We start from the raw sequence: 9,643 nt of genomic DNA on the forward strand, positions 1-9,643 counted from the left end.
GGTAACGCCGCAACTACAAACGCCCACGTGACCAAAACACTGGCCTTAGAGCCGCCGCTTCTGATTGGCCCGGGGCAGGGAGGCGCGTGCGCCTTGCCGACTTCTCGCTCCCATTCATGAAAAGTGCGAGCGGCTAGAATGGAGAAGCCGCGTGGGTTCCAAACATACAACTGAGTGTAAAGCGCGCGCCCGCCCGCCCTTGTTTTGCTTCTCGGGCGGAGGAAGAAAAAAAGACGTCGGAGGTTCTTGCGCTAAAACTTAAGCCTGGCTTGGCTTCGGTTTGCGGTACCCGCACACACGTGTCTTGCTTTGGGCGTGGACGCCGGACGAACGTATGTGAAATTTAAATCCCGAATAAAAATGCGCAGCGAGTTTCTTTCGGCCATGTGCTCGGATTCTCCCCGATTGTCTTTTCCCTTTTGTGGCTGGGCACGCCGACCCCGCTCCCCCGGCTCTTCGAACCTCTCAGTGAGCGGATCGAATCTATAAACCCATCTAAGCCAAATGAGTTAATTCTACAATCCTAAAGATGTGAATGGGAGAGGGAAGCGCTGCCTGAAATCGAAGACCTCTGGTTCACGTGCCTTAAAAAATCGGATCGTTCTGAAGCAGCAACAGCCTTCCGTGTGTTCTCGAACAGCGCAAGATCAAGAAGTCGGGGAAAATGCGGGGACCTGCTTTTAGGCAGCTTGCCGGTTGTTTTCAAGAGGGCTCGTAGCTTCTTTTTGCCGACGGTATCCTAAAAATGCAGTCCCGCTTCTAAACCTTCCGTGCTTGCCATTCATTAGGTTAAACATTGGCTGCGTTTTAACGATGCATTAAACCGTGGTGTGGTTTCTTTGTTTTTGGCATAGTGCGATGATGGGTGAAGCAGGTCATTATGGCTACTTCAACAAGCCATCTTTTAAAATTCTGGTGTAGCGAAAAAAAATAACGGTTCAAAGTCTATAGAAGAGTCTACTGTGGGCATTTTGATGCAAAGTTAATTTTCCTCCATTCAGCTGTGATCCCTCTATAAACCTACGATGTCTGTGTGTTCTCCCCGTTTCAACCCCAAATCTTTTCATTTTGGAAATCAGTATGATTTGCTTTCCAATAAATATGCCAGAGTGGACTGATTATATGCATGTGTATTATATGTGACCATAGGGCCAAATGTATACATACACCCCTATAGTATTTGATGTTTTGTTCATAACATTTAAAAGTAGCAAATACTGTAAAATATGAATGCAACAAAGACAACCCCAAATTTTCACCCCATGTTTTTAAAGACTTTCAGGAGAATTTGTAAAAGACTTTCAGGAGAATTTGCTTTGCTTCGTGTAAGAATTTTAGACAGTATTGAAGAGAAGTGCTTTTAAAAACATATATAATCCATATGCTGTTAATAGTAATTTAAGCTGATTTACATTGACTTGAGTTACTAGAAACCAATTTAGGTTTTAATCAAATATTATGCTAAATATATTGAGTTGTGAAAGAGTTTATAATCACAGGTTAATATTTATAAAATCCTCTATCTTCCTCTTTGTTGTTCTGAGTAAGAACATCTGCATGCTTAAAAAGGGAGCAGTCATTGATTGGAAGAAAAATCAGATTATATTTTAGTTTTCCAAACGTCTGTAATAAGCTTTCAGTAAAATTTGAGATGGTAATTTCTTAATATTAGGAGTAGTACTACCCTGCTAAGTATTCAAATGCTAACAAATTTGTATCCATTAAACATGTTAACTCCTAATTAAGTTATCTTAATTGAAAGGTATCAAAACATTGTTTCAAAGATGGCATCTCTAATGCTTTTTTTAATTATTTGGTTTCCCTAAACCTAGATTTTTAATGTATAAAAATTCTCTTTTAATCTATGAAACCTAGTGGTAGAAAACGAAATAGATTTGAAACGAAACTAACATTTTAGGAAGAACAGCCCTTTTAAATGTAGCTATTTGAAGCAACACTAATGAAAGATGTAGCTGTTGACCTCTATGCTTTTTGATTGTATTAAGCCATCAAGTATATACATATGTACACGTTACCCTATATTTTCTTTTTTCTACCTGAATCAATTAATTGGGGGTGTAACTAGGCATACAAACAAAAATCTGCATATAAAAACATTAAAAAGTGCAATAAAAGACACCATGGTAGATTAAAAATAATTATCTCCTCCACCAAGGAAGTGCAAAAAACACAAACCCAGATTTCCCAAAACACTTCATCCTTTCAACCTTAGGAAAGAACCAGGTTTTTAATATTTTCTGATAAGTCAGCAGACTCAGGGCTATGCAAATCTTGGAGGTGGGGAACCTGGGCATAGTTTCACAACATCTCCAAGTAATTAATCCACTCACATTTGCAGAATGATAGTACTGCCCTGTCCACTTGGGAGCACTTGACTTATTCTTATGTAGATGGAGGGTTCTTCCTCTAGGTAGCTAAATATGCCGATCTTGGTTTATTATGTAATCTAATTTCCAGACTCCAGAAGAATCTCAGCATCTCTCAGTGCAAAACAAACAGAAATACAACAAGATAAAAACACAATAAAGGAAATGGAACTAGGGAAATAGACAGAGGTTCCTCTAAAGCAGGGGTCACCAACCTTTTGGACCCCAGGGACCACTAAATTCATAATTTTAAATCCTGCGGACCACTAATATGAATTTTTTGAAAAGATAAATAGTATTTAGTGCAGCATAAAAAATGCAAATAATTTTTCTGTGGACCACCAAAATTTTCTCATGGACCACCATTTGGTGACCGTTGCTCTAAAGATTATCTCAGTTTAGTGAGTAACCAAGATCTTTATGCATCTCAGGCAGAAATGCAAATGAAACCATCCTGATGCTATTAAAATGTAATCAAGACACCTATTTTCTATTGGTATGCAAAAGCTTGCATTTCCTCTATTTAAAGATAGAGGGCCCTCTGATAAACTATGAGATAGCTTAATGCTATGTTTTTCCATATGGCTAAAAAGAAAAGTTGGTTATCCTTTTGGCAATGCCTGCCTTAAAGCAAATTAAGTCACAATGTTTCCTCCAAGTAATGAAGAAGAAAATAGCACTACAGTCAAGTACTGTGGGTTTTTATTCAGTCTGCATCCCTCTGTATATTTGGAATTTCAATTTGCATAATCTATGCATCGAAGACAAATTCCTTGTGTATCCAATCACACTTGGCCAATAAAGAATTCTATTCCTATTCTATTCTATTCTATTCCTATTCCTATTCCTATTCCTATTCCTATTCTAATTGTATTACTATTCTATTCTATTCCTATTCTAATTGTATTACTATTCTATTCTATTCTATTCTATTCTATTCTATTCTATTCTATTCTATTCTATTCTATTCTATTCTATTCTATTTATTCTATTCTATCAGCCCTCTGAAGAGTGTTGGGTTCAAGGAAGGTAGCTGTATATTACAGCCTTCTTGTCCTGTGAAATACTGTGCTTAATGCATATGATGAAGTGAGCTGCAATCCATGAAGGTTTAGTCAGTGTTTTAAAGTGGCTGCCAAACTTCTCTCTTTAGGATGCTGTCCTTTCCCTCATGCCAAACACGGCTTCTCAAACTTTAACACAAGAGCTTCATTTATTTATATTAGTGTGAAATATTGGTCTATTGTTTCCTTTGAATTCTAAAGTAGGTTACAGTAACGGTCAAAATGATTAAACTCAAATCTATTACAGCACATATATTTAAAACATTATAGTTCTATATTCCAGATAGAACCATAAAGCAGAACAAAAGCAGCAGTAGGAAAGCTAAAAAAAAAATCCCAGCATAGTATTAAATTATTACATAATTATCAAAAGGCCCTGGAGAAGAAAACATCAGAGGGAGGGGAAGAATTCCAAGGTCAGGGGGAGTGAGGAGGCTGCCAGCAAACATTCTGCACGCAAATAGCTACTCATTGAACTGCTAGATTGACTCAGACATTCATGAAACACTTGCTACTTAAAAAGTCCCTCCTGGATGGCCTTGCCCTGGTTTTGTGTAACAACAACAAAGGCAACAGATGGCAGAAGGAGCAGTTGTGTCACTGGAACCACAATGACAATCACAGCAGATGTGGTAACTGGAAAAGAAACAATATTACAACTTCTGGAGCAGTGTCTGCTGGTTCACTTGGAAGAAACAGCTTTCCTATTTTTATTTTTGGTCAGGATTATAATTCTGCTGTGCATGAAGTTGGGAATATCCTTTGCATTTGCAATGATATAAACGTATCATTTCTAATTTTTTAAAAAACAATAACACAAGTTTTTCCCCTCAATTGTGGGGTCTTTGTGCTCTCTGAACATGGAGGTTTTCTTGCAGACGTTTTATTACCAAACGAGATAACATCATCAATGCTCTGATCAGCACATAAGTACTGATGATATTATCTAATCTGGTTATAATAAAATGTCTGCAAGAAAGCAACCAAACCCAGAGAGCACCAAGGACTCCACACTTCAATCCCGAGCTACAAATGTTCTCTTCTCCCAAGTTTCTCCCAATTGAACACAACATATTCACTCTGTTATTTGGCTAGAGCACCAGAGGGCAGCAAAAGACACACAATCAAAAACTGTCCCATTTTACTATAATTCTCATCACCAGGAAGACAAGAATCACACAATAGACCTGCAAGCTCCAAGAGTATTATTCCAAAGTCCACTTTTGGTGGACATTAAATTGGAGATGTTGTCAGGTTTCCAAGTGGTGAAACCCATTCAAAAAAGAAATATGCAAAATCCATCGTCCAAAACAAATCTCTTTAAACTTAAATCGAATAGCTGTTAAGCATATTAAAGACCCTGATGTTTTGAGTAGAAGAGAACACCTGCTTTACTGCTTCATTTAAATCAGTGGGGCTTAATATAATTTAGTATTAGATTCAACATGTGTCTTTATGGGTTTTCACCTCTGCACTTTGACCTCCTTAAATCAATATTCTACCATGCATGTAATTCTGGATCTTTTATTCGATGTTTTTACTCATGGTTAGCTTAGTCCAATTTACCCAAGGCAGGCTGGGTTTTCACAATCCCTTAAATTATGTTGTGGGCACTTGACATTTAATTGTATGTCATGAACACAATTATAATGCCCTTCCCCTTTGCATCTGGCAGAAACATGCTTTGCAACATTTTTTCTCTCAATTGTCTCTTTTTCATTTCCTGAAAGTAGACCAGGAAATAGATTTTATTTTATTTTATTAAGTAGGATAAATAGATAAATCTGGAAGTGTTTAGGATACCCACTAGCCTGGCTACCTCCAGTTTTCAGGGTTTTGTTTTGTTTTTGGCAGATCTCTTATTCATACCAAGTAGTGCCAGACATGTCATGCGAATGTGCCATAGAGGAGAGAATTCTTACCTTCCAGTCAGTGTATCTTCTTTAAGCTATTTATCTTAATTGCAGCCTACAGCTTACCTGCTGTGATGTTTATGAGATGTCACTGGGAATTCATTTAGCCTTTGTCAGTATCATCTATTAAAAAAAAAAGCTAACTGTAAGCAGCACGCCACTGTCCTCATTTTGAGATATACAAGGATTGGATTACATGAAGTCTATCTGAAGTTTGAGATACACTTAAGTCTTGAACTACATGAAGTCCCATCTGAAATTAGGGGGCTGCAGTTATTATCAGCCCTACCTAACCTGTATGACCAACAGTCAGGAATAAGGGAATTGCGGTTCAAGAACATCTGGATCACAGTTTTACTAACCTGCAATATTTATTCATTCAAATGATGTTTCAGCTTGGGCTTTTTTCCCCATTATTGTATTTATATCAATATAGCATCTTGGCAGAAGTTACAACTGCCTGTTACTGTTTTCCTGGAGCGAGAACCTCAAAGTTCCTGAATTCCAACTACCAGCAGCCCCAGTCACTACAATAAATGGCCATTGGTTCCAAAAGTTGTGGTTCAGCTATACCCAGGCGGAGCTGGTTTTTCCATCCCTGCTGTGTTTGGTGAATCATGGAACTGACCTCCTCTAGGATTTGACTGGTGAACAGAGACATAGCCCTTGCTACAGAGTGCTTCTAGATAGAAGATAAAAAATAAAGCACTTCTGATAAGAATATGGTGCATTACAGAGTACAAAGTAAAGCAAATTTGGGTGTCCTGAAGCTTTAATCCACTTCCATTGCAATCAATATTTGCTTGCGGGAATTTTGTCTCTGTACTTCATCAGCATTTAACACCTGGCTAAACTGATCTATAATCAGCCAATGATTTTCCTATAAAAACTGGGTCCTGATCCAGTCTGGTGATTACTATAGTTGGGGAGCAGGCTGTACAGGCAAGCCAGTCCTGGGAGATTAAAGGAGCAGGTGGAGCACCATTGTTAAGCCTCTACATTATTTCCATCTTTCGAATCTCACGTGCTATGGATAGGCGGTTCCTAAAGCTGTCAAGGCAACACAAAGGGAATTGAGCCAGCTGCATCCCAACATCATCCCACCCTCTGCTGAAAATGAGGGGGGGGGATCAATAAAGCCCTCTCCCTGCTCTCTCATACAGACAAGGGTATGGGTGCCATATTCCCAATTTAATACTTCTTTCAGGACTCTGGATTCCTGGCACCACTAAACATTTGACATCCTTCTGTCTATGCAAGAACATGGATTTGAACCTTGTGCGGCATATCCGTTGCCAGAGAATCGCTTTTTGTTTTAGTGTAACATACAATTTGTCTGCAGAGTAACACATATATCTGGGAATTCATTTAGCTTTGAATTGCTCAAAACAGGCAGGGAAATCTGATAAAAAGAGTAGGCTCTCACTGTTATCAGAATTTTTCCTCCTCCTCCTCCTCTCCCCTTGCAAAAAATTTATCTGCCTATTTATGCAATCTCAATGTTTATGTAAAAATGAGAGCTTTTCATTTCATGTATTAATCCAGTCAGTGAGGACTACATAAACATTTCCACCTTCTACCACCACCTCCAGGCACAGAGGAAATTAATTAGCTTTGCATTCTAAGGATACAAATTCGAGGTCTGATTTTAATTTCTCAGGCATGATTAACAGCAGAGATCCCAATTAAAATTAAGTAATGAAGCTGGATTTCTTTTCTTTTTTTTTTTTTGTTAAAGCAGTGCAGAAAATATGACAAGCTTAATTTATATTGCGAATCCACCAGTACCAGCCTTATTTACTATTAATTGTCATCCACCGTCTTACCAAAAAGAACACATGCTGGGAAATCGCACTTTTTAATGAAAATTTCCTACAAGGAAAATTTGCTCTGATTTCAAAATTGCCGAAGTGCCCAGGTTATTATTATTGTAAATGTATTATAGCTGCCCATTCCCATAGAAGCTTTGAGCAGCTTTCTGTCATCAACACCTGTTAAGAAGGCTCCCAATTGCTCCCTTGCCAGAAACCCACACTGGGGTGAAGTGTGCAATTCAAGAAGAGTGGGAAGTGGGGCTAGACAGACATAGGGAGGACATAGAACCAGCCAGACCTCACGCCTACACACCCCAGTGTAAACAGTTGCCTCTGTTAGCTCCCAGCTCTCTCTTGACCTTCATTATACAAATGTCAGCAGTAGGAATGCGAACCAGGATCAGAAGCGTATGAAATGGTGGCACAAAGTCAAACATCCCAGCAGGAGGCAACTGGGTGCCCTCCCAGGCGTGACTAGCTGTGCCAGCAAGCAAGTCGTGGCCCTGCAGGAAGATACAGGGCTGGGAGTTAATTGGCGGCTTCCAGCAATCTTTCTAGCCAGATGCACTCCTCTGCGGGCCTGATCTGAGTCTTAGCTTCATAGTTATAACTTTTTGCACAAGCAGCAATGAGGGTTGAACCCACGAATCTGTAAATGCATCAGAGATAAGTCTCACATTGGCACTGAGTCGGTAGACGCAGACATGTGGAAGATGCCATCGAAAATTTAGCTGGCCCAAGTGCATTCTGGGAAGGCTATGGGTGACCAAGATGCAGAAAATCTAAAACTCCTATCACACCATTAAGAGAATGGGGGCAGGCATGGCAAATATAAAATCACTCTATATCCCAGGTGAACAGTGCAAACTTCCGGGATAGACACGTGTATAAAATAGAATGTTTTGCCCCAATGAACTAAAAGATAAGGGGATTGCTTGCCAACGCTGACTGTATTTTTAATATTGTATTTTTCATCTTCCCCCTCCCCCATCTTTAAATAGGATATTGAAACAGATTCTTCAAGAAACACATCAAGACACCAGAGTCAAAGTAATTCTCTTTAGTTAAAGACACACAAAAATATATTGCAAAAAAAAAAAAGAAGAAGAAGGGAGGCGTTAAACAGCCTGCAGAAATAACAGCTTGCTCCTTTCATTCATTTTCCTGTCAAAAACATCCAATTAGTATCTCCTACAGTACAAGACAAAGAGGTGGCAGACCACATTTAATTTACTACTTACATAAATATAAAAATAAAAACTCTGGAGTGCCAGTTAAATGTTACTCTCATTAATGTACTGCAGACTTAAGGGAGTAGCATGGATTTTAATCTTCATAAGGAAGTATTAATTTCCCATTCATCCCTTGCCCATAGTGGCAATAGGAAAATGCAGGTGGATCTTGCTTAAGATCCAAGGGTATCAGAAAAGAGATAAGGCAGCAAGTCCAATGGCTATCCAGCACACAGGTAGTCCTCGACGTATGACCACAATTAAGCCCAAAATTTCCATAGCTAAGCAAAACAATTATTAAGTGAATTTTGCTCCATTTTACAACCTTTCTTGCTACAGTTGTTAAATGAATCACTGCAACTTGTTAAGTTAGTTACATGGTTGTTAAGTGAATCTGGTTTGCGCATTGACTTTGCTTGTCAGGAGGTCACAAAAAGTGACCACATGACTCCAGGATACTGAAACAGTCATAAATCCATGCCAGTTGCCAAGCATCTGAATTCTGATCACATGACCACAGATCTACTGAAACAGTCATGTGAAAAACTGTCATAAGTCACTTTTTTCAGTGCCGTTTTAACTCCACAAATGGCCATTAAACATATGGTTGTAAATTGAGGACTACCTGTACCACCATTCAGTCATCATTTCGGCCTGGGTGGTTACGAGATCTCCCCCTGCAAAAGATTGGATTTGCCTCTTTTGCGTCTTTCTTGAATCCAGTGCTGAAAGAAACTCAGTAAGGAAAAGGATGCCAAGTTATACAGACACTACCCACATTCTGCTATGAGCCATTCTTATTCCATACATGGTCCCCAGCATGTTTCTTGACCTCCTTGGAAAAGCCCCACTGGCACTGGGTTAGACAGACCTTGCAGGTTTCCATATCACCTGCCCAAATTGAAGGGTCAAGCTAACCTGTTTGTTACCTATCCTCGAATGCATGTCACAGAAATGCTCAGATACATTTCTGAAGCTAGAGGAAGGTGAAAAATCTTCTGGTCATCTAGAAATGATCAGCATTTGTTTCTACTGTATACCTCGCTCTTTCCTGATTTATCCCATTAAGGCAACTGCAGGGGGAATTAAAAAAAAAAAAGCCACAGCTGACCTTATGCTGGTTTTATAAACCCAGCCGATCAAGTCACCTATGGGAAAGCCATTCCACCTGCTAAAAATTAAGACAGTGGGCTTATTGACTTTGTGCTAAATTTAGGAGAACACAGCATGCCT

This window comes from Pituophis catenifer, unplaced genomic scaffold (genome assembly GCF_029215685.1).
Source record: "Pituophis catenifer annectens isolate HBS135680 unplaced genomic scaffold, rPitCat1.0.hap2 SCAF_2, whole genome shotgun sequence".
Lineage (NCBI taxonomy): Eukaryota > Metazoa > Chordata > Lepidosauria > Squamata > Colubridae > Pituophis > Pituophis catenifer.